This window comes from Sapajus apella, unplaced genomic scaffold (assembly GCF_009761245.1).
Source record: "Sapajus apella isolate SASKATOON/1434 unplaced genomic scaffold, GSC_monkey_1.0 scaffold69, whole genome shotgun sequence".
Taxonomy (NCBI): domain Eukaryota; kingdom Metazoa; phylum Chordata; class Mammalia; order Primates; family Cebidae; genus Sapajus; species Sapajus apella.
Genome location: NW_022437009.1, coordinates 9,498,125 through 9,498,440, shown reverse-complemented (window position 1 = coordinate 9,498,440; position 316 = coordinate 9,498,125).

Sequence of the window (316 nt, the reverse complement as noted above, 5' to 3'; positions counted from 1 at the left end):
CATCATCACCATCATCATCATCATCATCACCATCATCACCAACATCATCACCACCATCACCAACATCATCACCACCATCATCATCATCATCAACATCATCATCACCATCATCATAATCATCACCACATCATCATCATCACTATCATCATCATCACCATCATCATCATCACCATCATCATCATCACCATCATCATCATCACCATCATCATAATCATCACCACATCATCATCATCACTATCATCATCATCACCATCATAATCATCATCACTATCATCATCACCATCATAATCACCATCATCACCAACATCATCACCAC